Source organism: Chiloscyllium punctatum, chromosome 4 (genome assembly GCF_047496795.1).
Source record: "Chiloscyllium punctatum isolate Juve2018m chromosome 4, sChiPun1.3, whole genome shotgun sequence".
In the NCBI taxonomy this organism is placed as follows: Eukaryota; Metazoa; Chordata; class Chondrichthyes; order Orectolobiformes; family Hemiscylliidae; genus Chiloscyllium; species Chiloscyllium punctatum.
The window spans coordinates 19461696-19484010 of NC_092742.1; the positions used below are offsets into that span (position 1 = coordinate 19461696).

The 22315-nt window shown below is 46.4% G+C and overlaps 1 long non-coding RNA gene across 1 annotated transcript in view; it reads right to left on the bottom strand.

Moving 5' to 3' along the window:
• LOC140475920 (uncharacterized) overlaps positions 1 to 21705 on the bottom strand; it is a 39172-nt gene extending 17467 nt beyond the window's left edge. The window contains exon 1 of the long non-coding RNA XR_011960353.1: positions 21631 to 21705. This is a non-coding gene — a long non-coding RNA (uncharacterized lncRNA). The remainder of the gene's footprint in view (positions 1 to 21630) is intronic.
• Between the last annotated feature and the right edge of the window lie 610 nt (positions 21706 to 22315).

Below are 22315 nucleotides of genomic sequence, written 5' to 3' on the forward strand. Positions count from 1 at the left end.
TTTCCCTTCACCTACTGTGCCAACTTGCCTAGGATCCACAAGTATCTAATTACAGGAGAAAAATGAAGTCCTGTTCTCTTAAATTACCCTATCATGGACTACACTGTATTGCAAAAAAGCACTCATACATAAAACACATTTTGAATGGTCGTGACACATTTTACATTTCAGGAAAGGCCACAACAGTTCTTGCCAGTTTGACAGTTCTTGACAGGTTTGATACTTTTTAAAATTCATTCATGAGATATCCTGGGTTTACCAGCATTTATTACGCATCCCTAATTGTCCTTGTTAAAGTGGTGGTGAGCTGCCTTCTTAAACTGCTGCTGGATTGGAGATACACTTACAGAGTTGTTAGGAAGGGATTTCCATGATTTTGAACTTGTGAAAGAGATATTCAGTTCCGAGCTTGGCTGGTGTATGTCCCAGAGTGGTGTTCCTGTCCATTGGCTACACTTGTCCTTATAACATATGGAGCTCTCAGGTTTGGAAGGCTCTGTCGAAGAAACCTTTCTAACTTTCGGAAGTGCAACTTGTAGATGGTACGCACCATCAGTCACGAGGGAGTAAATACTGAAGGTGCTGGATAGGTAGCCAATCAAATGGGCTGTTTTGACTTGGATGGTGTTGCATTCTTGAGTGCTTTTGTAGAGCACTCATTCAGGCAAGCGGAGAATAATCTATCACATGCTTGTCCTGTGCTTTGTAAATGATGAACTGCCTTCAGACAATATGGAACTGGGTTTGTTGCCAAAGTGTTCTCAGATTCTGCTTGCTATTATAGCTACTGAATGTAAATGATTGGTCCAGTTCAGTTTCTTGTCAATGGTAACCTCAAATTGTTGATAGTGAGGGATTCAGTGATAGTAATGCCATTGAATGTCAAGGGATGATGGTTAGATTCTCTTTAGTTTGAGATAATAATTGCTTGCATTTATCTGACACCAATGTTACTTGCTTCTTATGCCCAAGTCTGAACATTGTCCAGATCATGTTGCATTTGAACATGGACTGGCGGCACAGTGACTCAGTGGTTAGCACTGTTGCTTCACAGCGCCAGAGACCCGGGTTCAATTCCAGCCTTGGGCAACTGCCTGTGTGGAGTTTGCACATTCTCCCCATATCTGCATGGGTTTCCTCCGGGTGCTCTGGTTTCTTCCCACAGTCCAAAAAAAATGTGCAGATTAGGTGAATTGCCCATGCTAAATTGCACACAGTGTTAGGTTGGTTGTTCAGCGATAAATGTAGGGGGGCTGGGTTGCTGTTCAGAAGGTTGGTGTGGACTGTTGGGCCGAAGGGCCTGTTTCCACACTGTAGGGAATCTAATCTAATATCTGAGGAGTCACGAATGATGATGAACGTTGTGCAATCATTGGTGAACATCCCCACTTCTGACCCTGAGAGGGAGGGTCAGTCATTGATGAAGCAGTTGAAGATAGTTGTACCTAGGATACTACCCTGAGGAACTCCTGAGGAGATGTCCTGGAGCTGAGGAGATTGACCTCCAGCAATTACATTCAAAATCAACCTTGATTTCGATAGCAGTCTGGGACTCAGCTGTTCTGAACCAAAACTGTAATTTGGTCAGAAACTGTGTGCCCAAACTAAGCATCGGTGAACACTGGATGGCACTGTTGATGACCACTTCCATTACTTTGCTGATGATCGAGAGTAGACTGATAGGGAGGTAATTGGCTGGGTTATATTTTTTGGCTATTTGAGAAGAGGACCTCCCCAGACCATTTTCCACATTGTTGGGTAAATGCCATCTGTCACATACAGAACAGCTTGTCTGGGTGCGTGGCAGGTTTGGGAGCATGTGTCTTCAGTACTATTGCCAGAATGTTGTCAGGGTCCATTTTCTTTCAGCATCCAGTGTCTCCAACCATTTCTTGATATCACATAGTGTGAATTAAATTGGCCAAAGACTGATATCTGTGATGCTGGGGACTACTGGAGGAGGCCAAGATGGTTCATCTGCTTTAGACTTGTGGCCGAAGGTTAACGCAAAAGCTTCAGCTTTATCTTTTGCACTGATGTGCTGGTCTCCCCATCACTGAGGATGGGGATATTTGTCGAGTTACCTCCTCCTCCTCCGGTGAATTCTTTAATTGTCCACGACCATTCGTGCCTTGATGTGGCAGGACTGCAGGGCTTAGATCTAATCTGCTGGCTGTGGAATAGCTGACATCTGTCTATCATTTGTTGTTTATGCCATTTGGTATGCAAGTAGTCTTATTTGATAACTTCACTAGGTTGACACCTCACATTCAGATGGGGCTGGTGCTGCTCCTGGCCTGCCCACCTGTAGTCTTCATTGTAAAAGGGCTGATGATAAGGTGCAACAAGGGATACAATACAAACCATGACAAACTGTGTTTTAGATTAGATTCCCTACAGTGAGAAACAGGCCCTTTGGCACAACCAGTTCACACTGACCCTCTGAAGAGTAACCCACCCAGACTGATTGCCCTCTGACTAAAGCACCTAACACTATGGGCAATTTAGCGTAGCCAATTCACCTGGCCTGCACATCTTTGGACTGTGGGAGGAAACTGAAGCAGCCAGAGGAAACCCACACAGACACGGGGAGAGCATGCAAACTCCCCACAGGCAGTCGCCCAAGGCCGAAATCGAACCTGGGACCCCTGATGCTGTTAGGCAGTAGTGCTAATCACTGAGCCACTGTGCTGCCCCATTTTAATATAGTTCTCTTGTTGCTGATGGTTCACAACTCCTCATGGATCTGCAGGTTTGAGTTCCTGGACTTGTTTGAAATCCATCCCATTTGGTACTCGGTGGTTGTGCCACACAACACATTGGAGGCTATCCTCAAGGTGAAAGCCACAAGGACTGTGTGATGGTCACTCCTATGTTCAATATGAAGGAGAACTGATTCACCAGCTGAGGGTGGGTGATAGGTTACAATCTGCAGGAGGTTTCCTGGCCCAACCTGTACCTAATGCTATGAGATATCATGGGTCAAAGCTGAGGACTGCGAGGCAATTTCCTCCTTACCCATATAGCACAGTTCTGCCACACCTGGAGAGTCACACCTGTATCACCCCTGGACATACCCAATGTGGCTGGAATATTGTTCCTAAGATTTAATTCCATGAGTATGAATATGTCAGACTGTTATTTGACTAATCTGTGGGACAATTCTTTCAATTTAGCAGTAGCCTCCAGAATGTAATAAGGAAGGTCACGAAGGGCGGACAGTGCTGGGTTTGTCATTGTCCTTTCCTGTGCTGCCATGATTCCCATTGATCCGGATTTCATTCCTCGTTTTAGATTTTGCAATAGCTTGATACATCTGAGTCATTTACCAGGCCATTTCAGGGTGTAGTCAGAGGTCTACCACATTTTACTGCATGTCAGGAGTAACATATCAACCAGACCATGTAGGGGTGGGAGATTTCATTCCCCTAAAGGACATTAGTGAGTTACAATAGGCAATAGTCACCATTGTCAAAGAGTGTGGTGCTAGACCCCACCAGTACCCTTCCACTGACACTCTCATTCGTTTGGCTGAACTGGTCCCTCAATAATACCTCCTTTGAATCTTCCCATGTCCTCCAGGCCAAAGGGGCATCCATGGGCATCCCAATGTGCTCCAGTTATCTGTCTCTCTGTTGCGTACATGGAACAGTCCATCTTCTGCAAATACACCGGCACCATTCCCCACCTCTTTCTCCACTACATCAATGACTAGATCAGTACCACCTCGTGCTCCCCTTCCTGGACCTCGCCATATCCATCAACGGTGACTGATTCAACACTGACATTTTCTACAAGCCCACTGACTCCCACAGTGACCTGGATTACACCTCCTCCCAGACTGCCTCCTGTAAAAATGGTCCCCCTTATTCCCAATTCCTCCGCCTCTGCTGCACCTGCCCCAGGAGGACTAATTCCACCACAGAATATACCAGATGGCCTCCTTCTTCAAAGACTGCAATTTCCTCTCCCACTTGGTCGATGATGTCCTCCAGCACATCTCCTCTACTTCCCGCACCTTTACCTTTGAACCCCACCAACCACAACAAGGACAGAACCCTCTGGTCCTCACCTTCCACCCCACCAACCTACGGACATATCGCATCATCCTCCACCATTTCCGCCACCTACAAACAGACCCCACCACCAGAGATATATTTCCCTCCTCACCCCATCCGCATTCAGTAAAGACCATTCCCTCTGTGACTCTCTTGTCAGGTCGATGCCCCTCACCACCCACCCTCCCCTCCTGACACATTCCCCTGCCGCCGCAGGAATTGCAAAGCCAATGCCCACACCTCCCCCCTTATCTCCATCCAAGGCCCCAAAGGATCCTTCCACATCTGTCAGAGATTTACCTGCACTTCACCGCGTGTCATGTACTGTAACCATTGATCCTGATGTGGTCTCCTCTACATTGGGGAGACAGGAGACCTACTTGCGGAACGCTTTAGAGAACATCTTTGGGAGACATGCATGAAACAACCCCCGCATTGCCCCATCGCCGAATACTTTAATTCCCCCACGCACTCCCCCAAGAACTTGCAGGTTTTGGGCCACCTCCACTGCTAAACCCTAACCACCCAAAGTCTGGAGGAAGAACGCCTCATCTTCTGCCTAGGACCCTCCAACCACACGGAATCAATGTGGATTTCACCAGTTTCTTCATTTCCCCTCCCCCCACCTTATCCCAGATCCTACCTTCCAACTCGGCACTGCCACTTGAACTGTCTACTTGTCTATCTTCCCTCCCACCTACCCGCTCCACCCTCCTCTCTGACCTATCACTTTCACCCCCACCTATTGCATTCCCAGGTACCTTCCCCCAGCCCCACTCCCTCCCTTTTATCTCTCAGCCCCCTTGTGCCACCCTCTTATTCCTGATGAAGAGCCTATGCTCGAAACATCGATTCTCCTTCTCCTCGGATGCTCCCTGACCAGCTGTGCTTTTCCAGCACCACACGCTTTGACTCTGATCTCCAGCATCTACAGTGCTCACTTTCTCCCAATCATTGCCATTGGACTAGCTTTTTATTTCTAGAATTTGTTTTATTGAATTCAAATGTCACCCTCTGCTTTGGTAAGATTTGAATTCATTTGCCCACAGTATTAGCCTAGGCACTGGATTATTGATAGAGTGACAGCATCACTGCCTCCTCACTTCTTGACAGTTCTTGATAACTTTGACACTTCTTGACAGATCTTGAAGGATTTGTCAAGTATTTAACAGTTTCATAGCTCTGAGTGACATATACTTTGTTTGAGCACATTCTTCTCTACAGATAACAATCCCAAATGATACCTGAATTACTCCATCTGACAAATAAAGTGTTCCTGATCCTCAGCATGGATACTTGAGCCTCACTCCCAATGTATCCTGGGTCTCCAAAGGAATAGCTATTCCAAAGAAACATGGTGAGACTAGACCATTTCTGAGCTGCTCTGTCTTCTACACTTTGTGATCAATGCAGTGGAGGTTAACCAAGTGGGATTTTGATGAAGATAGCTGATCATTTAAATGGACAGCTGCCTCTGGGATCTGTATATGGGTCAAGCCTGACCTGACTCCTGGAATAAGACTGTCATTTCAGGCCATTATTGTCATGTTGGTGATGCTCACAGATATGGAGAAGACCTGGAACATAAAACAAAGTCTAGGATATTACGCTAAATAACATACAACATTCAGTCAGTTCTGATTGGTGCTCTATATCCAACTCTGTCCACCAACCCTGAGATAGGAATTGAAGACTTTAGTTTGGATGTGGTGAAGATTTACCAATTCAGTTCCGAGGTTGAGGAATGACAATTACACTGACAGACTGGGGAAACTGGGGTTGGTCTACAGGCAATAGCAAAAGCTATGGAGATTGTGGCTTTTAAAATCTTGAAGGATTTAGAAAGAGTGTCTGCCCAGTCTATCTGTGCTATGGAACACTACCCTCGATGTAGCTGTGGGGGTGAGAGACTGTCACACATCTCCTTCTAGAATGTGCCTTTGCAAAGGACTGGAGGAGGTTGTGGTGGATTTTGCCAAGCAGCTCCGTGACGCAGGACTCTGTACTTGTCCCTAGGACGCACACCAAACAAATATCGACTGTGCCTGGAGGACCATCAACTGAATGAATGACAATCTTTGGTTTGCCTGAAACGTGTTGGTCTTCCAGAGTATGGAGTTGACCCTGACCTAGTGTTACAGACTGGCACATTCCAAGGTCCGGGGCTACATGCTGAGGGATGCACTAAAGCTTGAGGCAGCTGCCGCCAAGGCACAGTGGGGAAAGACCTTTCTGCCAAAGTTAAGAGATGACTTTGGTTTGTTTGGATAGAGTTAAACTTCAGTGTTTGTTTGTTTCCTTGATACGCTACTGTACAGAACCCAACTGTATTTGTGGCTAAGTGTGTGTGTTATAAAAAGAATGATGGGAAACTATTTCCAACACCTGAAAGGTTGACAGATCGAAGGTGCAGATTAGATTAAACTGTTGACCTCAACCACTCTATGACTATTCATGAAAGAACTCGAGGAAAGTTTTGAAACTAGAGTGGAAATTGCTGGTGAAACTCAACAGATCTGGCAACATCTTTGGACGGAGAAAAAGAGTAAATGCTTAGAGTCTGATGACCCCTCTTTAGAACTTTGTTTCATTTTAGAGGACATTTTTATTTCACGCAAAGCATAGCATGGTGGCTCAGTGGTTAGCACTGCTGCCTTACAGTGCCAGGCACTGGGTTCAAATACAGCCTCAGGCAACTGTCTGTATGGTTTCCACATTCTCCCTGCATCTGTGTGGATGCCCTCCGGGTGCTCTAGTTTCCTCCCACAATCCAAAGATATGCAGGTTAGGTGCATTGACTATGCCAAATTGCCCAGTGTCCAGGATGTGTAGACTAGGTGGATTAGGCAGGGGGAAAGCAGGGTTAAAGGGTAGGCAGGTGGGTCTGGGTGGGATGCTCTTCGGAGGGGCTGTCTGGCCTGCTTCCATACCGTAGAGATTCTGAGTGGTTTAGAAATTGGAATGTACTGCCTGATGGACATGGATTTAATTTCAATAGCATCCTCCTAAAAGGGATTTAGATATGTGGAGTCATAGAGATGTACAGCACAGAAACAGATCCTTCGGTCAACTTGTTCATGCTGACCAGATATCCCAACCCAATCTAGTCCCACCTGCCAGCACCCGGCCCATATCCCTCCAAACCCTTCCTATTCATATACCCATCCAGATATCTTTTAAATGTTGCAATTGTACCAGCCACCACCACTTCCTCTGGCAGCTCATTCCATACATGTGTCACCCTCTACGTGAAAACTTGCCTTTTAGGTCTCTTTTATATCTTTCCCCTCTCACCATAAACCTATGCCCTCTAGTTCTGGACTCGCCCATATCAGGGAAAAGACTTTGTCTATTTATCCTATCCATGCCCCTCATGATTTTATAAACCTCTATAAGGTCACCCCTCAGCCTCCAGGGAAAACATCCCCAGCTTGTTCAACCTCTCCCTATAGCTCAAATCCTCCAACCCTGGCAACATCCTTGTAAAACTTTCCTGAATGTTTTCAATTTTCACAACATCTTTCCGATAGGAAGGAGACAAGAATTGCACGCAACATTCCAACAGTGGCCTAACCAATGTCCTGTACAGCCTCAACGTGACCTCCTAACTCCTGTACTCAATACTCTGACCAATAAAGGAAAGCATACCAAATGCCTTCTTCACTATCCTATCTACCTGCAACTCCACTTTCAAGGAGCTATGAACCTGCACTCCAAGGTCTCTTTGTTCAGTAACACTCCCCAGGACCTTACCATTAAGTGTATAAGTCCTGCTAAGATTTACTTAGAAGAGGAAAATCTGTGGGGATAGGGCTGGGAAACAGGACTGAGTGGATTATTCTCTGAAACACCTAATGCAGATGCAATGGGCTTAGCAAGCATTCAGTAGAGAAAGGTAAAATATCACAAATATCAGAAATGCAATATTCTAGAGGTCCAAGCTGCTTCATCTCTCTTGTCAGGGATGTTCAGTCAGAAAGAGAGCGTTATATCGCAGAAGACTTCCTTCCTCTGATTATCCCACCACTTAAATCCAACTTTGCAGAATTTGAATCAGTCTAATCTCCAGCTTGTAACAGATGTGAAATAAGCTGGCTTTCAGACATTTGTGCACTGTGACTTGATTTTAAGTGACAATTGCTAAAGCGAACTGAGGTAGGAAATGCTCACTTTTCTCACAAATACACTAGTGAGTACTTAAAAGAAAAATGTAAAATATTAAATAAAGATTAATGTTCAAACATATAAATCGGGGAGATGTGGGGGGATTCCGGATGTGTGGTACATGCAGACAATTTCAAATTGTAAAGAAAATTCATGCAGATCCTCCACTGAGTCAGTTGGCAAAGATGGGCATTGTATGTTCTGGTGCTCATGAGGGACTGTGCCATGGCAAACTAAGGGCAGATATAATACATTGAAAACTGGAATTTCCAGAACCCGAATGTCTTGGGAAACCTCTGCCATATTATCAAAATCTATGACAAAAGGTTAGAGCATAATGAGAAACATTGGCTCGTCAAGTTCTTCCTTATTCTCATAGAATGTATAGAATCCCTACAGTGTGGAAACAGGCCATTTGGCCCAATAAGTCCATACTGACTCTCTGAAGAGTAACCCGCCCGGCCTATTCCCCAACTCTATTACTCGACATTTCCCCTGACCAGTGCACCTCTTCTATATATCCCTGAACACTATGGGCAATTTAGCACTGCCAATTCACCTACACTGAGGGAAATTGTCTTGGGGAGCCATGTAAAATCGGTTGTCTTTCATTCTGTCTGCATGTGCTGAGGCCAAACAGCATTCTTTACTGACCTATTTCACACAGAAAATACAGAGCCCTTCCAACTCAGAATTGTTTAAAAGGTGATTGAGATGGGGATTAAAAGATAAATTCAAGGGGTTCAATTAAGTGATGTGAGAAGAAACTTGTGTTTAGTCCACACCAGAGGGGCCGAATAGCCTGCTTCCATGCTACAAAGATCTGTGCAATTCTCCATCATTGACGGAGTATGTTTTTCAAAGTGCAGTGCAGGGGGGTGCTGTCTTTTACATATGATATAAACTGAGGTTCACCCCATCCCTCCGCCCAGCTGTCACTCTAGTGGAAGTGTAAACGCTCACAGCAATATTTCCAAGATGAAAAAGGGAATTCTCCCCAGTGACCTGTGTTATGGACCTGACCAGAGCCCCTCAAAATATATTAAGAAGAAAGCCTAAACCTGAACGTTTTCTTATTTTTTTGATAAGTGTAAGGCGTTATGTTCCAGATGCAATTTGATTGGTCAAGCTACCAGTCTTTAAACAAAACACAGTTAAATCATACACTATCGTTAAAATATGACAAAGGAAAGAAGAAATTGGAATAACAACTCTCTTGGAAAAATAAACAGAATAATAGATTATTTAACTACTAAGCAGTAAATGTTCCAATATTGTAATATCCCATATACACAACCTCGGTAAATGTAAATTCGGTAAAATAGATTGTCTCACATATAATTTTCTAGTCTAGGAGGAAAGCATATCAAGAGAAAACTCAGAGAGACAGAGTAGCAGGGAGAAATGTATTGCAACTTCTAAACCCAGCTTCAAGATCCCAGCAACTGTTACTGTAGAACTAAAACTAAAATCCTGGTTCTGTGGGACCTTGACCCCACCCATTCAGGCTGCTTCTATTGTTCCAACTTTTAAAAAAATCCCAAGGCCTCACACCATGTTTATTGGATTCAAACAGAGAGCTCAACACCTCTCTGTCTTAAAACTTCCCTTGAATTAAAGAAAAGGACAAAATACACTTTTAAAGCCATTGTATTGTTACTACCTGTTCAAATATATTTCTCAGTCAACATTATTTTCCTGAATTTGCTCTGTGCAAATTGGTTTCTCAGTTTCTCTCATTGCAAACATTTGACTACAGAACAATTCACAGGTGAGAAAAACAAAGAAGTGCAAATGCTAGAAATATGAAACAAAAACAAAAATTGTTGGAAATACTCAGCAGGTCTAGCAGCATCTGTGGAGAGAGAAGCAGAGTTAATGCTTCAGACTGGACCCAAAATGTTAATTCTGTTTCTCTCTCCACAGATGCTGCCAGAGTTTTTCCAGCAATTTCTAATTATGCAAGAATACACAGTATTTACTTTAAAGTGCACGGAGCAGCCTGGTATCTATACGTCAGTTTCTTATTTTAAAAAATGTCTTTTCCAAGGTACCAAGTTCAGAACTGAGCAGTAATGTTATAGTTATAGAAATCCACAGCAATGATAAAGGGCCGTCTGCCCATTGAGTCTGCGCTGGTTAAAAACAACCTCCTCATCCCATTTTCCAGCACTTCGCCCATAGCCTTGGATTGTTTGGCACTACAAATGTGCATCTAAAATATTATGAGAGTTTCTATCTCTATCCCGCTTACAGGCAGTGAGTTCCAGATTACCACCAGTCTCTGGGTGAAACAATTTCTCTTTATGCCTCCTTTAAACCCAAAAGCTTGAACTCCCAGCCTCAGTGTAGACTCACTCTCCCGGCCTCAGTGTGGACTCACACTCCTGGCCTCAGTGTGGACTCACATTCCTGGCCTCAGTGTGGACTCACTCTCCTGGCCTCAGTGTGGACTCACTCTCCTGGCCTCAGTGCAGACTCACAATCCCAGCCTCAGTGTGGACTCACTCTCCCGGCCTCAGTGTGGACTCACACTCCTGGCCTCAGTGTGGACTCACTCTCCTGGCCTCAGTGTGGACTCACTCTCCTGGCCTCAGTGTAGACTCACTCTCCTGGCCTCAGTGTGGACTCACTCTCCCGGCCACAGTGTAGACTCACTCTCCCGGCCTCAGTGTGGACTCACTCTCCCGGCCTCAGTGTGGACTCACTCTCCCGGGCTTAGTGTAGACTCACACTCACGGCCTCAGTGTAGACTCACACTCACGGCCTCAGTGTAGACTCACTGTCCCGGCCTCAGTGTAGACTCACACTCCCGGCCTCAGTGTGGACTCACTCTCCTGGCCTCAGTGTGGACTCACTCTCCCAGCCTCAGTGTGGACTCACTCTCCTGGCCTCAGTGTAGACTCACTCTCCCTGCCTCAGTGTGGACTCACTGTCCCAGCCTCAGTTTAGACTCACACTCTTGGCCTCAGTGTGGACTCACTCCTGGCCTCAGTGTAGACTCACTCTCCTGGCGTCAGTGTGGACTCACTGTCCCGGTGTCAGTGTTGACTCACTCTCCTGGCCTCAGTGTAGACTCACTCTCCCTGCCTCAGTGTGGACTCACTGTCCCGGCCTCAGTGTAGACTCACTCACCTGGTGTCAGTGTTGACTCACTCTCCTGGCCTCAGTGTAGACTCACACTCCTGGCCTTAGTGTAGACTCACTCTCCCGGACTCAGTGTGGACTCACTGTCCTGGCCACAGTGTAGACTCACTCTCCCGGACTCAGTGTGGACTCACACTCCTGGCCTCAGTGTGGACTCACACTCCTGGCCTCAGTTTAGACTCACACTCCCGGCCTCAGTGTAGACTCACACTCACAGCCTCAGTGTGGACTCACTCTCCCGGCCTCTGTGTTGAGTCACACTCCTGGCCTCAGTGTAGACTCACTCTCCCGGCCTCAGTGTGGATTTACTGTCCTGGCCTCAGAATGGACTCATACTCCCAGCCTCAGTGTGGACTCACTGTCCCGGCCTCAGTGTAGACTCACACTCCCAGCCTCAGTGTGGACTCACTCTCCCGGCCTCTGTGTGGACTCACTCTCCTGGCCTCAGTGTGGACTCACTCTCCTGGCCTCAGTGTGGATTCACTCACACTGCCTCAGTGTAGACTCACTCTCCTGGCCTCAATGTGGACTCACTCTCCCGGCCACAGTGTAGACTCACTCTCCCGGCCTCAGTGTGGACTCACTCTTCCGGCCTCAGTGTGGACTCACTCTCCCGGGCTTAGTGTAGACTCACACTCACGGCCTCAGTGTAGACTCACACTCACGGCCTCAGTGTGGACTCACTCTCCTGGCCTCAGTGTGGACTCACTCTCCTGGCCTCAGTGTGGACTCACTCTCCCGGGCTTAGTGTAGACTCACTCTCCCGGCCTCAGTGTGGACTCACTCTCCCGGCCTCAGTGTGGACTCACTCTCCCGGCCTCAGTGTGGACTCACTCTCCCGGCCTCAGTGTCGACTCATACTCCCGGCCTCAGTGTCGACTCATACTCCCGGCCTCAGTGTAGACTCACACTCCTGGCCTCAGTGTGGACTCACTCTCCTGGCCTCAGTGTTGTGTCACATTCCTAACCACAGTGTGGACTCACTCTCCTGGCCTCAGTGTAGACTCACTCTCCCTGCCTCAGTGTGGACTCACTGTCCCAGCCTCAGTTTAGACTCACACTCTTGGCCTCAGTGTGGACTCACTCCTGGCCTCAGTGTAGACTCACTCTCCTGGCGTCAGTGTGGACTCACACTCTTGGCCTCAGTGTGGACTCACTCCTGGCCTCAGTTTAGACTCACTCTCCTGGCCTCAGTGTAGACTCACACTCCTGGCCTCAGTGTAGACTCACTCTCCCGGACTCAGTGTGGACTCACTGTCCTGGCCTCAGTGTAGACTCACTCTCCCGGACTCAGTGTGGACTCACTGTCCTGGCCTCAGTGTGGACTCACACTCCTGGCCTCAGTTTAGACTCACACTCCCGGCCTCAGTGTAGACTCACACTCACAGCCTCAGTGTGGACTCACTCTCCCGGCCTCTGTGTTGAGTCACACTCCTGGCCTCAGTGTAGACTCACTCTCCCGTCCTCAGTGTGGACTCACTGTCCTGGCCTCAGAATGGACTCATACTCCCAGCCTCAGTGTGGACTCACTGTCCCGGCCTCAGTGTAGACTCACACTCCTGGCCTCAGTGTGGACTCATACTCCCAGCCTCAGTGTGGACTCACTCTCCCGGCCTCTGTGTAGACTCACACTCCCGGCCTCAGTTTAGACTCACACTCACAGCCTCAGTGTGGACTCACTCTCCCGGCCTCAGTGTGGACTCACTCTGCCAGCCTCAATGTAGAGTCACACTCCCGGCTTCAGTGTGGACTCACTCTCCTGGCGTCTGTGTTGAGTCACACTCCTGGCCTCGGTGTAGACTCACTCTCCTGGCCTCAGTGTAGACGCACTCTCCTGGCCTCAGTGTAGACGCACTGTCCTGGCCTCAGTGCAGACTCACTCTCCCGGCCTCAGTGTAGACTCACTCTCCTGGCCTCAGTGTAGACGCGCTCTACCAGCCTCAGTGTGGACTCATTCTCCCGAACTCAGTGTGGACTCACTGTCTTGGCCTCAGTGTAGACTCACTCTCCCGGCCTCAGTGTAGACGCACTCTACCAGCCTCAGTGTGGACTCACTCACCCGAACTCAGTGTAGACTGACACTGACAGCCTCAGTGTAGACTCATTCTCCTGGCCTAATTGTGGACTCACACTCCTGGCCTCAGTGTGGACTCACACTCCCGGCCTCAGTGTGGACTCACACTCCCGGCCTCAGTGTGGACTCACTCTCCCGGCCTCAGTGTGGACTCACACTCCCGGCCTCAGTGTGGACTCACTCTCCCGGCTTCAGTGTGGACTCACTCACCCTGCCTTAGTGTGGACTCACTCTCCCGGCCTCAGTGTGGACTCACTCTCCCAGCCTCAGTGTGGACTCACTGTCCCGGCCTCAGTGTGAACTCACTCTCCCGGCCTCAGTGTAGACTCACTCTCCCGGCCTCAGTGTAGACTCACACTCCCGGCCTCAGTTTAGACTCACACTCACAGCCTCAGTGTGGACTCACTCTCCCGGCCTCAGTGTGGACTCACTCTGCCAGCCTCAATGTAGAGTCACACTCCCGGCTTCCGTGTGGACTCACTCTCCTGGCCTCAGTGTGGACTCACTCTCCCGGCCTCAGAGTAGACTCACACTCCTGGCCTCAGTGTGGACTCACTCTCCCGGCTTCAGTGTGGACTCACTCACCCCGCCTTAGTGTGGACTCACTCTCCCGGCCTCAGTGTGGACTCACTCTCCCGGCCTCAGTGTGGACTCACTCTCCCGGCCTCAGTGTGGACTCACTCTCCCAGCCTCAGTGTGGACTCACTGTCCCGGCCTCAGTGTGAACTCACTCTCCCGGCCTCAGTGTAGACTCACTCTCCCGGCCTCAGTGTAGACTCACACTCCCGGCCTCAGTTTAGACTCACACTCACAGCCTCAGTGTGGACTCACTCTCCCGGCCTCAGTGTGGACTCACTCTGCCAGCCTCAATGTAGAGTCACACTCCCGGCTTCCGTGTGGACTCACTCTCCTGGCCTCAGTGTGGACTCACTCTCCCGGCCTCAGAGTAGACTCACACTCCTGGCCTCAGTGTAGACTCACTCTCCTGGCCTCAGTGTGGACTCACTCTCCCGGCCTCAGAGTAGACTCACACTCCTGGCCTCAGTTTAGACTCACACTCACAGCCTCAGAGTGGGCTCACTCTCCCGGCCTCAGTGTAGACACACACTCCCGGCCTCAGTGTGGACTCACTCTCCCGGCCTCAGTGTGGACTCACTCTCCCGGCCTCAGTGTGGACTCACTCTCCCGGCCTCAGTGTGGACTCACTGTCCCGGCCTCAGTGTAGACTCACTCTCCTGGCCTCAGTGTGGACTCACTGTCTTGGCCACAATGTGGACTCACTCTCCCAGCCCCAACGCGGACTCGATTCCTGGCCTCAAGGTGAAGATCAGTGTGGTCTGTGTGGGAAGGACTGATATTCTGTACTCTTATTTCTCTATTTTTCCAATGCATTATTAGACCTTTTTTTTTCTATCTTTATTTCCATTAGAATTTGTACTTATGCACCTGTACTTAGATAGCTTGGTACCTAAGATGGCCCCATAAGTGATAACTTGTAAATGTTTCACTGAACGCATGTGAGTACATGTGACAACAAAGTGAATTCAATTCACTTTTATTCACTTCAATTAAATCCATGCCCTTGGTCATTGAAGGGAAAAGTTTTTTCCTGTCGACACTATATATACCCCTCATAATTTTATACATCTCATCATGACCCCTCTGCTTTGAGGAAAACAACTGCAGTCTGTGCAATCTCTCTCAATAACTGAAACTCTCCAGGCCAGGCAACATCCTGGTAAATCTCTTCTACACCCTCTCCAGTGCAGAAATGTCCCCCCATGATGTGGATTCTTGAACTGCACATCATGCTGCAGCTGTGCTGAAGTGGACACTGCAGACGCTGGGGATTAGAGCCAAGATTAGAGTGGTGCTGGAAAAGCACAGCAGGTCAGGCAGCATCCAAGGAGCAGGAAAAGCGACGTTTCAGGCAAAAGCCCTTCATCAGGAATGAGGCCATTCCTGTAGCTGTGGCCTAACCAACATTTTATACAGTTCCAGCATGTCCTCCCTGCTCTTAAACTCTCTGCCTTGACTAGTAGAGACAAGTATACTATATGCCTTCTTAACTGCTTCATCTATTTGCCCTGTTACCTTAAAGGACTGGTGTACACACACACCAAGCTCCATCTGATCCTTGGCACTTCCCAGGGTTCTACTATTCATTACATCTTCCTTGTTTTTCTACATAATTGAAACATGGTTGTCATTTTTTATTCCCAGCCCCAATCCATCTTGAGATTTCTTCTGTAAAACATACTGCGTTCATCAAATTTGAAAAGAAGTTAGAAAATTGTTTCAACTGCAATATAACAGAATTTGCAATGATATTCAACTTATCCCCACACAGCTTGTTCCATTCAATATACCTACAATAAACTTAATATTTACGAAATGCATTCTATGTCAGCTATACAGACTGATGGTGAAAACGATTTAAATTATATGATGTGCCCTAACCCCTCTTTAGATAATGAAGGACTTGCCCTTACTGGTTAAATACAAGTCTCATTTATATTATGGTAATTGAAGGTCTATTATTTATTATGCGCTTTTAAGTGACAAGGGATCGCACCTGATCTGCTGCAATTGACAATGGAGCTGTTATTTATGATGTACAACCCTATTGTCTGAGGGATCCCATTATTTAAAATATAATCCATTAAAGTGCACTGCAAATATTGTCATTTTGCCAGGCTTTCCCCATAACTTTCCACAGTGAGAGAGCTATTCCTCAACAATCTTAAATATGTTCACAGGCTGTTTTCACCGGAAGCTGTGACTGGGCTGCTTAAACAGTATTATAATGAGTTGAACAACGATAGGCGAGAGTGAAAAGTGGTAATGAATAATTATGCTAATTTCTTGAAATAAAATGTGTTGTCGTTACTCAGTAGGCTAAACTGATGAATAATTAATCTATCTACAATGTCTTTGGTGAGCATTTAAATTAGACAAATAGAGCACATATCTGGATGATTGAAATTCAGTGTGACAGTAGGTCTCTGGGCAGTATTGAGGAGCAGCTGCCAATGTTTCATAGGCTTTTTTTTGCAGCAGAAAACTAGATTTCTTCTTGATAAGGTAACGAGAGCCACTTCCCTCTCCTCGGTTTCCTGCATACAACCAGGCGAGGAAATAATGCACCTGATCTCTAGTTCCATCCAGAATTTAAAATCGAGGAGGAACCCCTGGCAATGATAATGCTTCCTTCAACTTCCTGTGGGCTTCTTGTTGATATGGTGGTGGGGAGTTTTGGGGATCTCATTGTCTTCCTCCTTTGCCCAAATGTTCCCCTGTTTTAATGTAAGTGATGGCCCATGCTGAAGAAGATAAGAACAAAGTGGAGTCCATTAAACACAGTGCACCATTCACCAATGTCACCATTAACTCATGTGATATCATAGACTTTAGAACTTTAATAATTGTTCATGGATCGAATGAATCAACAAAAAGTAAACTGTTACACACGGAAAGAAGTGGCAATAACTCTCTCTGGAATAAACTGTTAAGGGACTAAGACAAGCTGTTAGATACAGATGGAAAACAATTAGCCATCTCTTGGAAATTAAGAAATTGAGATTACATAAACTGCCCTGTCATCTGCTTGATAACTAGCTGCTTTAGTGCTGTAAGGACAAGGATTGTATTTAAAGAGTTAATCATAGGAAAGCTGTGACTTCAACAGACACTTACAGCCAAATGTAACAAGGAACAGGAAAGCTACTTCTGATAAGGAAGTAAGTTGCAGTCTCAAGGGATCCAGAAGAGTAATCAATATGTTGGGTGAAAGGACTCTAAAGAATCATCAATACTACCACATCATGGACCTGAAGGATGAGAATCTGTATAAAAATCAGAAGGTATAACTCTCCTTCAGCAGAACTCTTGTGAACAACTTTGCATTAGGATCGGACCCTGGACACATCCAGAGGCAGACACTGTTGGTGGAATTGTAGCTAAATTCCATCATTAATTGGGTAATAGCCAAGTTATGTTGTGAGGCTTAACTTTCTTACTTGAGAGATCTTATTCCTGATAAGTGAATACAGGGAGTTAGGTTGGAAGCTAAAAGGCAGGATGAGCAGATTAGTAGTCTCAGGATTGCTACCAGTGCCATGGGCTAGTGAGGCTAGGAACAGAGAGCGAGTTTGGCTGACCACGTGGTTGCAGAGCTTGTGTAGGAGGGAGGGCTTCAGACATATGGATCATTGGGATACCTTCTGGGGAAGGTGGGACTGTACAAAGAGGACGGGTTGCACCTGAACTGGAGGGACACTAATACCCTGGGTGGGAGGTTTGAGAGAGCTCTTCAGGAGAATTTAAACTAGTTTAGCAGGGCTACAGATCAGAGGATGGAGTAGCTGGTGAACGGGCAGATACAATGTGCAGCGAGTCTGAAGGATAGACAGTTGATAATGCAAAGTTGCAGTCAGTGTGGATGGATTGAAGCGTGTATATTTTAATGCAAGAAGTTTCAGGAACAAGGGTGGTGAACTTATAGCATGGATCAGTACTTGGAACTACAATGTTGTGGCCATTACGGAGACTTGGATATCGCAGGGGCTGGAATGGTTGTTGGATGTTCCAGGGTTTAGATGTTTCAAAAGGAATAGGGAGGGAGGTAAATGAGGTGAAGGAGTGGCATTGCTGATCAGGGATAGTATCACAGCTGCAGAGAGGGAGGTTGTCGAGGAGGGTTTGTCTACGGAATCAGTATGGTTGGAAGTCAGAAACAGGAAAGGAACAGTCACTTTATTGGGAGTTTTCTAGAGACCCTCCAATAGCAACAGAGACATGAAGGAGCAGATTGGGAGGCAGATTTTGGAAGGGTGTAGCAGTAACAAGGTTGTTGTCATGGGTGACTTCAACTTCCCTAATAATGATTGGAACCTCCTAAGTGCAAATAGTTTGGATGGAGCAGATTTTTTCAGGTATGTCCAGGAAGAATTCCTGACTCAATATGTAGGTAGGCTGACTAGAGGGGAGGCCATATTGGATTTGGTGCTTGGCAACGAACCAACTCAGGTGTCAGATCTCTCATTGGGAGACTATTTTGATGATAGTGATCATGACTCCCTGACCTTTACTATAGTCATGGAAAGGGACAGGAGCAGATCATATGGGGAAATATTTAACTCAGGAAGGGGGAATTACAATGCTATTAGGCAGGAACTGTGGAGCATAAAATGGGAGCAGATATTCTCAGGGAAATGCATGACAGAAATGTGGAGGTTGTTTAGGGACTACTTGCTGCGAGTGCTGGATAGGTTTGTGTCACTGAGACAAAGAAGGAATGGTAGGGTGAAGGAATCTTGGATGACAGGAGATGTGGAACATCTAGTGAAGAGGAAGAAGGGAGCTTACTTAAGGTTGAGTAGGCAAAGATCAGGCAGGGCTCTAGAGGGTTCCAAGATAGCTAGGAACCAACTAAAATATGGATATAGGAGAGTTACAAGGAGGCATGATAAAGCCATGGTGAGTAGGATTAAGGAAAATTCTAAGGCATTCTACATTTAGAGGATGGGCAGCGTGAGAGTAGGGCTGATCCGGGATAGTGGAGGGAAGTTGTGCTGGAATCGGAGGAGTTGGGGAAGTCCTTAATGAATACTTTGCTTCAGTATTCACTACTGAGAGGGACCTTATCGTTTGTGAGGACAGCGTGAAACAGGCTGACGTGTTAGAATAGGCTGCTGTTAGGAAGGAGGATGTGCTGGAAACTTTGAAAAATATGAGGATAGATAAGTCCTCTGGGCCAATTGAGATATACCCAAGATTACTGCGGGAAGTGAAGGAAGAGATTGCTACGCCTTTGGCAATGATCTTTGCATCCCCACTGTCCACTGGAATAGTATGAGATGATTGGTGTGTGGCAAATGTTATTCCCTTGTTCAAGAAAGGGAAGAGTGATATTCCTGGGAATTACAGACCAGTCAGTCTTACATTGTTGGTGGGCAGATTATTGGACAGGATTTGGATAGATAGGATTTATGATTATTTGGAAAAGCATAGTTTGACTGGACATAGTCAGCATGGCTTTGTGAAGGGCCGGTCATGCCCCACAAGCCTTATTGAATTCTTTGAAGATGTGACTTTTGTAAAGGCACATGGATGATAGTAAAATGAAGGGTATGTCGCTTAGTTTGATCTTAGAGTAGGATAAAAGTTCAGCACAACATTGAGGGCCGAAGGGTTAAAGTTAACCCACAACACTCATCCATCTCAACTTTAAATCCCTGCCTTGGTTCCCTTGCTTTAAGAACCTTACCTATTGCCTACTGCCTGGGATGTGGTCACAAATGGGCACGTGTTTGAATTATTGACATTGATAATTAGTACTGGCCAGCCCCTGGACCCGCAATGTTAACTCTGCTTTCCCTCCACAGATGCTGCCAGGCATGTTGGGTTTCTCCAGCAATTTTTGTTTTAGCAAGGTTTGTGAAGGTTTGTAGCTCAGGTTGAGGTTTAGGGTGTAGGTTTACTCGCTGAGCTGTAGGTTTGATATCCAGACGTTTCATTACCTGGCTAGGTAACATCATCAGTGGTGACCTCCAAGTGAAGCGAAGCTGTTGTCTCCTGCTTTCTATTTATATCTTTCTCCTGGATGGGGTTCCTGGGGTTTGTGGTGATGTCATTTCCTGTTCGTATTCAGAGAGGTTGATAGATGGCATCTAGATCTATGTGCTTGTTTATGGCATTGTGGTTGGAGTGCCAGGCCTCTAGGAATTCTCTGGCATGTCTTTGCTCAGCCTATCCCAGGATAGATGTGTTGTCCCAGTCGAAATGGTGGTTTTTTTCCTCCGTGTGTAGGGCTACGAGGGAGAGAGGGTCGTGTATTTTTGTGGCTAGCTGGTGTTCGTGTATCCTGGTGGCTAACTTTCTTCCTGTTTGTCCTACGTAGTGTTTGTGGCAGTCCTTGCATGGAATTTTGTAGATGACGTTGGTTTTGTCCATGGGTTGTACTGGGTCTTTTAAGTTTGTTAGTTTTTGTTTGAGAGTGTTGGTGGGTTTGTGTGCTACTAGGATTCTGAGGGGTCTCAGTAGTCTGGCTGTCATTTCTGAGACTTCTTTGATGTATGGTAAGGTGGTTAGGGTTTCTGGCTGTGTTTTGTTTGCTTGTTGTGGTTTGTTCTTGAGGAATCTGCGCACTGTATTTTTTTGAGTATCCGTTCTTCTTGAATAGATTGTATGAGTGGTTCTCTGTTTTTCGAAGTTCGTCTGTGCTGCAGTGTGAGGTGGCTCATTGGAATAGTGTTCAGATACAGCTTCGTTTGTGTGTGTTGGGATGGTTGCTGGTGTAGTTAAGTATTTGGTCAGGGTTTGTCGGTTTTCTGTATACGCAGGTTTGTAGTTCTCTGTTGTCCGTTCTTTCGACTGTGATGTCCAGGAATGCGAGTTCGTTGTCGGTTTCTTCCTCCCTTGGTGAACTTTATGCCTGTGAGGGTGTTGTTCATGATGTTAAATGTCTCTTCTATCTTGTTTCATTTTGTGATGACAAAGGTGTCATCTACGTAGTGGACCCAGGTTTTTGGTTTGATGGTTGGTAGGGCTGTTTGTTCTAGTCTTTGCATTACCACTTCTGCTATGAATCCTGATAGTGGAGATCCCATGGGTGTGCCGTTGGTTTGTTTGTAGACTATGTTGTTGAAGGTGAAGTGGGTGGTGAGGCACAGGTCCACTAGCTTCATGATGTTTCGAGAAATAATCAATGACGCCCACCACAGACTCCAGAAATACAACCGGGAAATTGCGCACCAAAACCGCTATTCAAACAAGCAACAAATCAAGAATGGACAGACGCGATAAAACGAGCCATAAACACCAAACAACGACAAACACAGAGAAAGAAAAATTGGGAGCTGAAGAAAAAACATGACAAACTCACAAAAAAAAGACAAAACCGATAACACAGGGGCATGGATAAAGAACCTATCAGACCGAACCCTATGACACAGAAGAAGCGGTACTAGTCAAAGGATTAAATTTCAATTACCGAGATGCTGACAAGAAGAATTTCCTTGCGGCATTAGAAATCACATTGAAGGACAACACTCTCACGGAAGAAACACAACAAACAATCAGACAGACAGTTGCACCTACTCTGAGCCGAAAGAGGGAAGGAAACAAACTGAACACACAAGAAAGCCCTAGAAAACCTCTAAAAAGATAAAAACATCGTTATATTACCTGCAGACAAGGGTCGGCTCACAGTCATCCTGAACAGAAGGGACTACATAGAGCAAGCCAATGCACTACTCGCAGACACCAACACCTACCAACAGATGGCGCTAGGCCCGACCCCACAACCAGGAAAAAAAATTATAAATCCCCTAAGAAAATTACACAATTCCGGACAATTAAACAAGACGGAATTCCAGAAAATGAAACCCAATGGGACCAACACCCCATGATTCTACGGACTACCAAAAATCCATATATCAGGAGCCTCCCTCAGACCTATAGTCTCACTACCTGGAACACCAACTTACAGACTGGCCAAAGAACTACACGCAAGACTGAAATACCGAGTAGAAGAGTCACAACACTTCATCCACTCCACCCAGGAATTCTTAAAAATCATCAAAAACACCATAATAGAGGAAGACAAAGCAATGATCTCATTCGACGTAACAGCGCTGTTTACCTCCACCAAAATCGACTTGGCAAAGGAAACACTCGCCACACTTTTAGAAGAGATGATCACACACACCCCAACCACCATCAATCACATTACCAACGAAAACATCATGAAGCTAGTGGACCTGTGCCTCACCACCCACTTCACCTTCAACAACATAGTCTATAAACAAACCAACGGCACACCCATGGGATCTCCACTATCAGGATTCATAGCAGAAGTGGTAATGCAAAG